Genomic DNA, 14027 nt, shown 5'->3' on the forward strand with positions numbered 1-14027 from the left:
AACATGGACAATTATTCTTTCTCTGCCCACAAATTTGATTTCTTTGGCTTTGTATTCTCAGAGGACGGCATCAGCGTGGATCCCAGGAAATTTGAAGACATCTGACAAGCCCCAGCCTCAACATCTGTCACCAAAGTCAGGATTTCCATGCAGATGGTGAACTATTGCATGTGTTTTATTCCTAAGCTACCCAGCCTCACTGAACCCATGAGAACACTGACAAAAGCTCGCTGTAAGTGTGAATGGGGCACAAAACAAGAATCGCCCTTCCAGGTGAATAAAGATGATTTGCTCCACAATGTTGCAATTGCATAGTTTGACCCTACCCTAGGAACTGAGTAAGTAGTGGGTGCCAGCCTGCACAAATCCAACATCTGGACGCCACTGACTTTCTACAGACGTCCCTTATCAGAAATAGAGATCAGGTGTGCACAGATGGAACAAGAAGTCGTAGCAATAAAATGAGGATGCGCCCATTTCCACCTATACCTCAAGGAGTGAAGATTCCAAGTAGTGATGGACCACAAACCCTTGGTGAACCTATTCAAGGGCACCTCACCTCATCCTACGTCCCGCATAGAGAAATGGACCATACAGGTCCAACAATATGAATTTAAAGTCTGTTGTAAACCTGGGGCAGAGAATCTAGAAGAAGTTTTCTCCAGGCACCCTCAACTCAAGCCTAATGAGGCCGCAGGCCAAACTGGCCAAACTGAAGATATTGAACAGTATGTACAACTGATCCCACAGGCAGCCTGCCCGCAAGCTCTAACACTGCAAGAGTTCATCCAAGCTGCATCACAAGACAGCTGCAATAGAAGCAAACCGACAGAACGAGTGGGTCACGTTCCTCGCCCAGACCTGAATGCTTCACTGAGAAGTACGCAACACCCTCGTAAAGCTGTGGCGGGTGAGCACTGAGCTGAGTGACGGTCTATTACGCCAAGGAAAAAGAATCATCGTGCCAATAAGAAGTGTTGTAAGTACACCAAGGCCGTCAAGGGACAGACGAAGAGCAGGTTAGGTGAGAAACAGTGGTTTACAAGCATGGATAGCCAAGTGAACTCACTGGTAGCCCAGTACCTCGCATGCCAACTTAACAGTGAACTTGACACGCCAGCCCCATCCGCATGGAGAAATCATACTCTCTGCCCTGGACTCTCATCAGTGTAGACTTCGGGAGCTTACCCAATGGATAAAAGCTCTTGTCTTGGTCCAAATTCTCAGTGGTTGAACTAGTTGAATTAACAGCTCTTGAACATGTGCGAAGTAAACTAAAAAAACATTTGCCATTTTCGGCCTACCCAGGACCACAAGGTCCGAACGGGCCCCCATTCCAGGCACGTGATTTCCAAGCATATCTCAAAGGAATGGACACTGGAATCAGCCAAATTGTGAAGTAGAGAGGTTTAGGCCCACCTTGTCAAAGGCATTCATAATTAGCTTGGACTTAGAAGAAGAACCCGTGTGGGTCCTCTACAATTTCATAACAGCATATTGCCACACACCTCATTGTGTCACACAATGCCCGCCGGCTGCACTCATATTAGAGGGGGCTCCTTCAGCTCCAGCAGACCTGCCGCACTTAATTAAAATAATTTAAAAAATACCAAAAACACACAACTTAAAAAGTTGTTCCAATAGAAAAGTTGCCATAAGAGGCCTATCACCTGCACAGAGCATGCGCTGTGCTGTCTAAAATGTTAGTTTCACTTTCTTCCCGCTGCTTCTCCAGGGCTCACATGCAGGGCCCCACAGCCCAGTGCTAGAGAGGAACCGAAAACAGAGGCTTTAAGGCAGGTCGTGTAACTGGGAGGCAAAAGTTGGCTACAGAGAACTTTGTGTGCACAAAGATTTCCAGGGGAAACTTATGAAGACAAGGTAATCCCAATGAGTAATGTTTCTGGAGAGATCTGTGTTTTGTCTAGTAACGGTTTTGACATATAATAAAGTAGCACAGAGGGTTAATGTACTTGCTGCAAAGAACATGTGTCAAGCAGATCACAGGTTTGGATTTTATGTAGATAGCTGAATGGGTTACTTCTTTTGTCAAAAACGTTATTTTGTAACTTGCAGCTTGTACTTTACAATCCTTATAACATATCACAGTGAGAAATAAACCATCCTCAGAGAACTGCATGCAAACTGCAAGGTATAGTTTTATTTTTTTCCTGAATTTTTCTTTGTTCTAAAGTTGCTAACAGGTTGATTTGGGTAGGAAAAAAATATTATTCTAGACAGCTCCAACTAATGTGTTTTAATTTTGAGTTTGTTTTGCAAGACCAAGCACTTTTAACATATAGGGGGTCATTATAACCCCAGCGGGTGGCGATAATGTGGCTGTAGTACCGCCAACAGGCTGGCGGTACTTATTGCCACATTATGACTGTGGCGGACCCGCGACGGTAATACCGCCGATACTGCCAGGCTGCCGCCAGCCTGCAGCCTGGCGGTCCTGGCGGTCCTGGCAGTTGTAATCTGCCAGGGATTACGAGTCCCCATCGGCCAGCCTGTCCATGGCGGTAAACACCGCCATGAAAAGGCTGGCGGTGTGGGAGACTCGGGGGGTCCCTTGGGGCCCCTGCATTGCCCAAACAATTAGCATGGGCACTGCAGGGGCCCCCATGCACAGCCCCATCGCTCATTCCACTGCCCGAATTTCGGGCAGTGGAATGCACAATGGATGCTGCTGCACCCGACGCACCTCAACATTGCCGCCGGCTCGATTACGAGCCGGCTTCAATGTTCGGGTGACTTTTCCGCTGGGCCAGCGGAAATGTCATAATAGGGCACCAAACATACCGCCAGCACTGGTGGTTTGTTGGCGTCTGCGGCTTTGGCGGTCTTTTAACAAGACCGCCGAAGTCGTAATGAGGGCCATCATGCCTACTAGTGTGGATGACATCTGACTCCTAGCCCCCATTGTCCTATGTAACATTTCCCATGCACTGATTTACACACTTGCATCATTCATTGCCTCTGTGTAATACTCCTGTGTGATGTAAAGCTACATTCAGAAGGTGGTAGTGAGGGAATTTGTGCTGAAGCGGGCCATGGGGGCTTCAACAAAGATGGTGGCACGGAGTGTATTGCACGTACCTGTGATGTAATGAGTCAATACTCCCTAAATTAGGATGATCAGTGCTGTAAAAGAAATTAAATACATGTGAGAAACGAGTTATGAAGAGATGAGGGGCATTGATGGAGGCTGGTAGCGAAAAAATGCTTTGAGAAGGATATCAATGGGAAGACCAACAAAGATTATTTATTGCACTGCGGTCACCAACGCGAAAACTGGCCCTGGGTGTTTGTGGGGCCTACTCGAGACTCAGTCAGTAAGACACCAGGGAGTCACCAACAGCTCATTGTCCATGGTGCAAAGTCCCCGGCTGACTTCTTTACCCAGATGTCCATGAATTCCCCAAACCTTACGTTTCTATTTTTCAATGAAATGGCCTGAACACGTGAAAATATATATATATAGCTAAAATCTTCGTGAAAGGGAACCCGGGCACATTGTGAAATGCACACATCAGTAAAATGTAAGGAAAACATTACCTTTAAAAAGCATATTTGATCCTGCAGGTATCTCAGTATCCTACATATTATAGCTCTCAAAGCTTGCTTACCAGATGTAAAGTAGGCGTGCGCACTCTGGATGGCACACTGAAACTGTATATTACCTCACATTTTAGGGTTAGTTACTGCCATATTTGATAGAGCGGTTTGTACGTTTGCACTCACACCTACACTGACCCACCATCATACGAGAAACCTCCAGGTAGCGCTTGCTTTCTAGCCTCCATAACTGTGCATTCTGGTACTTGTAGTTCAGTGTTTAGCTTTCTAAACCTGGATTTGAAATCCCTATTTGAATAGTGCTTTTTGGATAAAAAGCCAGATGTGACTGACGGGGTCACATGTGACATGTTTTCACACGTGACAGCTGTGGACATCTATCCCTTGGTACTGCTGCTGAGGTATTCTCCCTGTTTGGGGCAGAGGTGCCTGGACAGCTGCTGCCTATCCTGTACATCTCTTGTGAAGGTGGCTGTCATTGCTCTTTGTTAGCCATGGTGCATCGCTCTTGTGAGAGATGTCTGCCGTACTCCTGTTTCCGGTTCCGTATCTGTGTCATGAGGAAGGCCTCTGCAGCTGCTGCTCACAGCTGTCATCTTTAATGTGAGGAAAGCTTGCACAGCTGCCATCCATGCTGAACCTCTTTTGTCAGGGAGGCTTGCTCTGCTGCATACATTAATGCACTGATTTGGGAGGGATTCCAGTTCTGCCGTCCATCATGAACCTTTTCTGTGCGGGGTAAGTTGTCAGGTGTGGCCGCTCTTTGTGTGAAGGAAGCTTGCACAGCAGCTGCCTCTGCTATGCCTGTTTGTGTCAGAGAAGCTTGCAGTGCAGCGCTGTGTGCTACTCCTCCTACTGTGAAGGAAGGGTACATTGGTGCTGTCTGTGCGTGATCTGCACGAGACACGAGGAAACCCCGCTCTCCTCTGCGGTGCTACCTGTGTGGTTCCTGCCGTGGGTGTGCGCGAGGAAGTTGCTGCTACCTGTGTGGTACCTGCCGTGGGTGTGCGCGAAGAAGTTGCTGCTACCTGTGTGGTACCTGCTGGGGGTGTGCGCGAGGAAGTTGCTGCCACCTGTGTGGTACCTGCCGTGGGTGTGCGCGAGGAAGTTGCTGCTACTTGTGCGGTTCCTGCTTGGGGTGTGCGCGAGGAAGTTGCTGCTACCTGTGTGGTACCTACTGGGGGTGTGCGCGAGGAAGTTGCTGCCACCTGTGTGGTACCTGCCGTGGGTGTGCGCGAGGAAGTTGCTGCTACTTGTGCGGTTCCTGCCGGGGGTGTGCGCGAGGAAGTTGCTGCTACATGTGTGGTACCTGCTGGGGGTGTGCGCGAGGAAATTGCTGCTACCTGTGTGGTACCTGCCGTGGGTGTGCGCGAGGAAGTTGCTGCTACCTGTGTGGTACCTGCTGGGGGTGTGCGCGAGGAAGTTGCTGCCACCTGTGTGGTACCTGCTGTGGGTGTGTGCGAGGAAGTTGCTGCTACTTGTGCGGTTCCTGCTGGGGGTGTGCGAGAGGAAGTTGCTGCTACCTGTGTGGTACCTGCCGTGGGTGTGCGCGAGGAAGTTGCTGCTACTTGTGCGGTTCCTGCTGGGGGTGTGCGCGAGGAAGTTGCTGCTACCTGTGTGGTACCTGCTGGGGGTGTGCGCGAGGAAGATGCTGCCACCTGTGTGGTACCCCCCGTGGGTGTGCGCGAGGAAGTTGCTGCTACTTGTGCGGTTCCTGCCGGGGGTGTGCGCGAGGAAGCTGCTGCTACTTGTGCGGTTCCTGCTGGGGGTGTGCGCAAGGAAGTTGCTGCAACCTATGAACTGCTTCTTGCGAGTGTGCAGACCTTGACCTGCTACCGTCGGTGCTGTACCTGCTCTTTGAGCATGAATCTTGCTCCAGGGCTGCTTTGGTGCTGCATTCTATTGCAAGTGTTGCAATGAATCCTATGCACACAGGCAGATGGCCATAAACAACCCATTGAAGACACAGATATGGCAAAAGTGGGGGTGGAGGGATTTAAGGACTCTGCATGGTGACAGAGAAAGACTAAGTAAAAAAGAGAGAAGCAAAGGAGAAGGAACAATGAAGTGCAGACAAATGGAGAGAATACGAACCGCAAGAGTAGGAGGGGAAAACAAGAATTTGCAATGCAATTGGTCTCGTGTTTGCAAGAGTTAGAGCAACTGACTTTGTAAATCGATGAGTGGACTTTTTTTTTGCCACATAAATTGGTCAATCCTGCCTCATAATTTGGTCTTCAACTAAGCAAGACGCTCTGCAAGACCATGCGTGACAAACGCGAACTTTTAATGTGAAACAGTAAAACAAGAATTGTCAAGGATAGGTTATCACAGCTCTATACAATACAGAAAATTTAAGTGCTCAACGACAGTTAAAGCAGCTTTGCGCTGCCATTTTTTAAGCTGTGCATGAATGGGGCGTACTGTCCTCTCCGTAGCTGTGACGTGAGGTAACTCATAAACAATGTGAATTAACTGGTAGTAATGCAAAGCGCTCCAATACTGCCTATTGCGCTGTGTAAAACTTAAAAGCACCATGGCTGCTATGAGCCTGAAGGAAAAACAAAAGAAAAAATGAGAAGCAACTGGTAGTGATGCAGATCGCTCCAATACTTCCCATTAAGTTTGCACCGTGTAATACTTGAAAGTGGCATGTAGCGCGAAGGATAAACAATGTGAAGTACCTGGTAGCCATGCAAAGTGCTCTAATACTGCCGCTTAAGTTCACGCTGTGTAATACTTGACAGCAGCATAGAGCATGAAGGGGAGAGACAAGAGAGAAGCTCGACCTAAAAATAAATAAAAAAATAGTCCAAGAACCATGCGTAAAGCACGGACGCTGCGTATGTTAATAGTAGTTGGCCATTGCTCTCGAGGAGGGCTGAACACCAGAAAAGGCATGACGTATGCATGCCCTTGACAAATGAAATCAAGGGAATTTTGAAAGGCAAGTCCACGAAAGAATGAAAGTGATGAGTGTGACATGGGCGTGGTTAAAGCCCGCAGAATAGATCACAACAGGTGAGAGGCGCTTGCACGCTCGACTTAAAAAGGAGGGAGATATCCATTGCAAACTGGATAAGGAGTACAAATGGGAAGGGCCTGGGCATTACAGAATGAGTGAAGTTATGAAATGGGAAAGAAAGATGATGTGTAAATATGGAATTAAACACAGGGAGAAGCAAGGGAAAGTTTAGTGAGCTGAAAGGAAAATTTGGAATGCTAAAAGGTACAGGGAAACAGGAAGGAAGTTGGTGCATGGAGTGAGGTAGTAGTGAAGGAGACAAGTGCGATAGAGATGAGCGCAAGACAGGCAGAGATATGGTTTCGCGAGTGAGAGTTTGGGAGTTAGAGGTAATCATCAGATTGGAAGAAATAGGGTGAAGTAATGAGTAATTAAGATGCAAAGAAGCCTTGGGAAACTAGAGAAGAGGGCAAAATTGCCAAAACAAGCAGGGGAGGTGTGAAGGAACATAGCAAAGACATGAGAACAAGAGATATAAATCTGAGTGTCAAAAGAAAACTCAAAAAAGTATTAAAACCAGAGGACAGAAGTGGAGTTAAGAGCACAACTGCAAGAGAGAAGAGAACAGGATGGGGTAGCAAGGAAAATTGTGAAAGATAGAAATTAGAGTGACATAGGTAAATGGCAGCAGTGCTGGTGAAAGAGAGGCTTAAATTTGTTGGTGAGTGTAGCAGTGTTGACAGAAAGAATTTAGGTTATATGTTCAAAGCAGAAAAAGTGATGAAGGAATGAGAGCTAAAGATGAGAGGCAAACTTGGAATGATGGGACCAATAACCGTGAGAGATAAACATGATCAGTAACATGGTTCATTGGTGCATTTTAAATGAAATTTTCAGTATCACAAATGTCTGGCCTCTGTTATCTCCGATATGTTACTAGCTATATGTCTGTGTTCTGGAATCCTTCTTTGTTATAAAGCATTTCTCCTTTTTGGGTCCCAATCACCCCATTTCATCAATCAGTAACACCAAAACCTTTTTGATATGCCCTAATTTCCTCCTCATTACAGACCTTGTTGACCTCCGTGAAGCTATGCGTATCACTAAAGACCCTGCTGGTGGCTTGGGGATAGATTGCAAGGGTGAGGTGCTTGATACTGCAGGTGGTAGGGTGATCAAATATAGGGGGCCTATTGCATTACATTGCTGAGCCCCCCCCCCTAAGATTTCATTATGACACTACAGAGACAGCGTGATCAGTAAGGGGGACCAAAAAATCCTCAAAGACAGCTGGCCAGGCTGGAAGTTCATGACTGCGTACAAAAAATTATTATGAACAGTGAGCAACCAAAAGGGAACCATGGTTAACACAACAAAAGGAGTGGAGGTGGTAACCAGGAACATCTCTTGGTTCAGGTGGATCTGCCCACGTACAGCTGTAGAATCTGCAGCAGAGAACCACAGCAAAACCTCCACAAGAGCTCAAGTTGTGGCCAAGACAAGAAGTAGCGAGCTCACCTATGCCAACACCTAGTCCTGAAGCAGGAAACACCCAGCTGATGCACCACACTGAAGACAACAAAACACCATGCACCAGTGAGCCACCACCAAAACAATCATACAAACCCCTGCAAAGAAGTAACCAGCACTATCGGCTATGCCCTCATCCTCTCTCCAACCCAAGAATGAAGGATGTTGTCAACTTTGCCAATAGTGTAGAACTCTGATAGCGAAGTCTTTATAAGGTGGGGAGGGATGTAGTGGTCTAGTATTTCTCCGAATGCTTCAGCTACTTCTGAGGTAGCCATGCATGCCAACATTTTGTAAGAAGAAAGTGGGAGATTAAAAAAAAAAAAGAAATCAGGAGAATGTATTCCTCCCATTGACTTCTAATGAGGTCTGCATCTGGTCTATTGACATGTATGAGACTTTCAAGTGTGCTGCTGCAGGAATGGTTATTAGAAATGTGAATATACATTTTTCCATCTCTGTCAGGAGCACAGAGAAAGCCCTATGGAAGGCAGCGAGAGCTTGACAAACATGTTGTGCACTGGCCTGCAGGAGCAGGTTACTGGCAGTGAATACTTCAAGTCATACAAGTCCAGTCCCTGTTGGCTGGATTTTGCCTTCAAGAATTGGGAGGTGGGTGACTAGCCTTGAAATCGGTAATGTGGAGGCCAATCAATTCACAAGCAGTGAAACAAGAACTGGTGTTTATTGGGCCTTATACCAAGAGAGTCGCAGTTCCAATCCGACATGCAAGATCAAAACCGAACAATCTACTCTAGAACCTTTACAGAAGTGAACAAGGCTGTGTCAGTAGACACAGAGGCCCACAGGGAGGTAAACATGGATGGGACACACAATCCAAGAAACACTGAGAACAATAGAAGGAATAAAAACACAATACGAGACAAACTGGGAACAAAAAATATATTATCACAAAAAAAAAAAAATTCCTTCCTTTGACACTGAAATAAAACAAACTTAAAACAGATGGAAAATGTTACCCAGCACAGAATGTAATTGCGATTAAATCAAATTAAACCTAATCTTTCAAATAACCAGGGGCCAGATGTAGCAAAGGGTTTTACCCATTCTTTGTCTATGGGAAAATTCGTTGGTACATATGGCCCCAGGTCTCTTAGTGATTCTGTGACTTCTCATTAATCCTCTCTTTTTAGAGGTTCGGAATCATTGGACACCAGAGAAATGCATTTTTCCATTGAGTTTGAGGAGCCAAAGGGTGTAAAACTGCCTGCATCAGTAATTTGATCATTAATTGACAAACTGGTTAAAAGTAAAGTAAAAGGCAAAATGCTCCCCTGAAACATAACATCAACATTCTCATTTCCATCATCTGGAACCTCATTACTGAGCAAGCACTTTTTTAGACAAGGGTACCCTGGATAAACACCACCACCACTTGCCATTCTACAACTTCACTGCAGATTTGCTTCTCTTCACAGCCGTTTGAGGAGGCACAAACGCAGACATCCTCTTAGCTGTGAAACAAGGCATTTTACTCTGACAAAGTCACCAATGTTATCTTTAGATACGGGAGAACCACATTTCTTGTCATATTATTCTTTCATTTTCTTTCATTATTTCATTTTGTTTTGTTTTCTCAACACATTAGCTTGCTCATGCCTATCTTTATCAATGCATTCTTTCTTGTATTTAGTTCACCATGTTCAATTTCTGTCAAAAAATGAATTCTGTGTCTAAGCAAAGCAAAAGATGAGGCTTCAGTAGTTGAATGAGGAGGTAAATGATAATTCATTTTTTTTTTCTCTAAGGAAATTATTGACATCTTTTGCGCAAGAACTCACTGCCTGTAGACCTTCACTAATCAGCCTATTCTTTCTTTCCACCAAACCATTGGAATTTGGAGAATAACGTGGTGTGCATTTGTGATTAATGTTGCGGTTGTCAAGGAAGTTTTGCATTTTGGGTGAAACAAATTGAACAGCATTATCTGAGATGATAGTTTTAGAGAAACCTTCCCCGCAAAAATATGCATGCAAGAACTCTAACACTCCTTTGGGGTTAGTCACATCTACTAACTTCCATGCAGTCCATTTAGAATAATAATCCACCAAAACAATTATATGTTTTTGCTGAATTTTCAAAAGATTAAATGGCCCAAGAAAATTAATACCTAGACGCTCCTATGATCTTACAGGATAATGTGGTTGCAAAGTTGTGGAACTGATTTTCAAAGATGTATAGGAATTAAAAAGAGGCTGAGCAATTCTTATTTGTAGAACTAATCATGGAGTCTATATAAGGCAACCAATATTTACCTCTGACTAGTTTTTTTTGTAATAAGTTCCTTCCACTCTCGCTCAAAAACGTCAACATTATCAGATTCAAGAACGTCAGAAATGTTTGCTACAATACAATGTCCTATGGAATCTTCCATTCCATCATTGTTTTTACAAGGAAACATCGAAAGGCAATCTTCTTTGATATTATTCTTCCTAAAAATAAAATAAACATCAAAACTGAACTCAAATAACTATGAAAAAATTCAAATCAACCAGAAAGTGGCCAAACCTGTTGCTTTATTTGGCAGTAAGGAAGTACGCGATTTATGACCTATTCTAATAACAAAGGCGGTCATTCTGACCCTGGCGGTTGAAAACCGCCAGGGCAGAGTGCCGCGGAAGCACCGCCCACAGTCTGGCGGTGCTTCTGGGGCAATTCTGTCAGAAAAGGGAAACCGGCGGTTTCCCGCCGGTTTCCCGCTGCCCCAGGGAATCCTCCACGGCCATGGGGATTCCGACCCCCTTCCCGCCATCCTGTTTCTGGCGGGAACGGGTGTTGTGGGGCCCCTGGGGGCCCCTGCAGTGCCCATGCCACTGGCATGAGCACTGCAGGGGCCCCCTAACAGGGCCCCATTGAGATTTTCAGTGTCTGCTTGGCAGACACTCAAAATCGCGACGGGTGCAACTGCACCCGTCGCACACCAGCAACTCCGCCGGCTCCATTCGGAGCTGGCTTCCTCGTTGCTGGTGCTTTCCCGCTGGGCGGGCGGGCGGCCTTTTGGCGGTCGCCCGCCAGCCCAGCGGGAAAGTCAGAATGACAGCCGCGGTCTTTTGACCGCGGTACGGTCTTCTGGCGGTTCCCGCCAGGCCGGCGGCTTCTGCCGCCGGCGGGGGTCAGAATGACCCCCAAAAAGTATTTACCCCATAAGTATGCCTTAAAGTGTTCAAGAGCCCACATGCATCTGAAAGCCTCTCCTTCAAAATTTCAGCCTCGAACAAGGATCGTAATGCATAGGCAACAGTGGACTCCCAATTTTTCTTCTGCTTGGTCTTTTGAGAAAGGACAGCACCTAAGCGTATCAGTGCACACTTCATCTTCATAAAAAGGAGTGAGTGCTGGAGCAGGTACAATTAAATCCCTGACTATTAAAATCTTGTGTCAATTCCGCGAACCAAATAATTGTTTTTTAAAATTGTCCACACACATGGACACAGTATGTAAAGAAGAATCAGGAATAAATTGAATGGTACTTTGAAAGCCCTAAAAATGATGACAAGTGTTCCCTTGACTTGGGTAGAGGAATTTCTTTGATGGCCTTGAGAAGACCTTCGCTGGGACTTATACCTTTACAAGAAATAGAATGTTCGAGATACTCAACTTCACTTGTAAACATTTGCACTTATCTTCATGAAGAGTCATACCTCTTTCTTGTAGAACAAATAACTTTAGAAAAATATACTATTATGGTATTCAGTGGTAGCAACAGCAATTATGATGTTGTCCTAAAATGCTGCTACCTCTTCCATTCTAGCAAATAAGGAATCCACTAACCTTTTAAATACTGATGCAGCAGAAGCTAATCCAAATGGCATTCGTAAATAACAAAATGCCCAGAATGGTATTACAAATGTGGTGAGGTGTTTGCAATAATCAGTTAGTACAATATGATATTATGCTCCCTTGAGAACTTGGTCATACGTACGAAAGTTTGCTTTTGCGATTTCCAAATAGCAAATGTGTAGAAATCGCTATTAGGGAATAGCAAAATGATATGTATAAAACAGTGTATTCCTCTAATAACAATTTCTACAGATTCACAATTGTAAATAGGAAATTGCAATTTAGGAAATTGAAAAATTGCGATTTCCTAATAGGGAATCACAAATTAGGGAAAGTCATTTTTCCTTTAGGGCATGATTGGAAATGCAGCCGTGCCTCACCCCTGTCACCCACCTGACACCCTCCCATGGAATGTTCCCTTTTGCCAGCACACCGCCTCTGCTTTTCTTTCAACCCTTACTGCCCACCCACACTCAAATTTACCACCTTGTGGTAAATAAATCAGAGCAGAGTTTTACTCAAAATAGGGACACCACATTTGGATTTGGACCTGGTATTTATGGGCATACATGTTATTCCCCATTCTGGGGGTAAATAATTGCAAAAGATGGATTTATGTGCAAGGATAAATCCTGCACTGTGGCGGAGCATGAAGGAGTCATGGGTGCTGGCTGGGAATCTGTCTACAAGGTCAGGTATGATGCATGAGGCATCACACACTCCCTGTGCATTGTGCAAATGGGTGTTTTTCTTATTTTTGTATATGAATTAATTTGCACAGGGAGGCATATGGCAATATGTGTGCAATCAGCACAGCCATTTACATTGGGGAACTGTGTTACTCTGTAAAACATTAGTTTAGTCTGTTGCAAATATTAGGTCATATTTGACAAACATATATATTTGTTTACTTTGCTAACCATGATGTCCAGAAACCTGTGACAAAACATGGAAAATGCAGTTTGAGACACTTATCCTGCCACTGATGTGACTCCCTGGTGACTGCCTTATGCCAAAATTGTGTAGACAGCACTATGCCTGTACATGTGATGAGATTACATGGCTTCTGAGTCTTGGGTTCGGTAGCTGAGGTTGTAACTCAACAATTAATCCAAAAATTGCCTCACTACTTAGTCTGTACTTCTCCTCCTAAGTCTGCTCAAAAAGAGTGACCCTCACCCTAAATATCCTCTCTTGCCGCTTCCAGCCAAAATTTTCATCCTCCTCGCTAAAACATACAGAGCTGTTAATCTGAATAAGCCAGATGCATTTTGGGTGATTAGTTTCCAACTGGTTACCACCAGGACCGAATTGATGGTAATTCCATTTCCTAAATGGCCATATTGCCACTAGTCACAATTAGGAAATGCTTTTTACATGCAGTTAGCGATTCACATTTTGGAAATCCCTATTTGCAATGTGCTATTTTGCGATTTCCAAAATGTGATTTCTACTAGGGAGAAATAGCATTTTGCACCACTGGAAATGCCTTTCATATATACTGAAATGGCATTTTGCATTTCCTAATGGTCCGAAATTGTGATGGCACCATTGCAAAATACCTTTGTATATATGGCCCTTAATGTGGTAATGAATTTGCCTTCTCTCCTTTTAGCAAAAATGTCCTGTATTTTTGGGAGTGGATGACAGTCTGCTAGAATCTGCTAGTTGAGGGACTTGAATCAGTGCATAATCTTAAATCTCCTGTTTTAATTTAGCTAAAACAATAGGAGATACACACTGTGATGGTTCAATTGGTTGAATGACTCTTTCCAACACAAATTAATAAAGAAGAGAGTTCCTTACGAACAGACAAGGGTGCATTCCTCATTTTATGTTTGAGTGGTATGGCATTTTTAACCTATTTAATTCAGGTGAAACCCCTTTCACTTTTTCTAATTCGTTGTTCAAAATACCACTAAATTGGCCTAATGCAACCTCAACAGAATGGGATATTGTCAAACAAAATGGATGCATCATCGCCATTTTTTAGAGTCACAACTAAGCATCCCTGATGCCTCCATTCTAATACATATTGTTTTTGAGGAGAAACATACATTTTTTCACTAACACAAACTTTGTTTAAACTGATCCCATCAAGTCGATATTGTTCCTGCATTGTGAAGACGCCTAATACTCAATTCACATAAAG

The sequence above is a fragment of the Pleurodeles waltl genome, chromosome 2_1, assembly GCF_031143425.1.
Source record: "Pleurodeles waltl isolate 20211129_DDA chromosome 2_1, aPleWal1.hap1.20221129, whole genome shotgun sequence".
Classification (NCBI taxonomy): domain Eukaryota; kingdom Metazoa; phylum Chordata; class Amphibia; order Caudata; family Salamandridae; genus Pleurodeles; species Pleurodeles waltl.